This window comes from Triturus cristatus, chromosome 1_1, assembly GCF_964204655.1.
Source record: "Triturus cristatus chromosome 1_1, aTriCri1.1, whole genome shotgun sequence".
Taxonomy (NCBI): Eukaryota; Metazoa; Chordata; class Amphibia; order Caudata; family Salamandridae; genus Triturus; species Triturus cristatus.
Window position 1 is genome coordinate 511,159,233 of NC_140579.1, and position 259 is coordinate 511,159,491.

The following is a 259-nucleotide window of genomic DNA, read 5'->3' on the forward strand; positions in this document are numbered from 1 at the left end:
ATTAAATTTGGTAGCAACATATGACTGGAGGAAAGAAGAATTTGAGAAATGGGCAAATCTCCCTGTCCAAGGTGATGGTATAAATTACTTAGCAAGTAATCCGACCTCAAATTTTTGGATCAGCAAACATAACAAAATAAAAGAAAATCAATACATAGCTGCGCTAATGTTGAGAGCAAATGTCTTGTATACAAGAGAAACCATCACTAGGGGAAGAAATCGTACATTTGCTACTTGTAGATACTGTAAAGATGTGTGT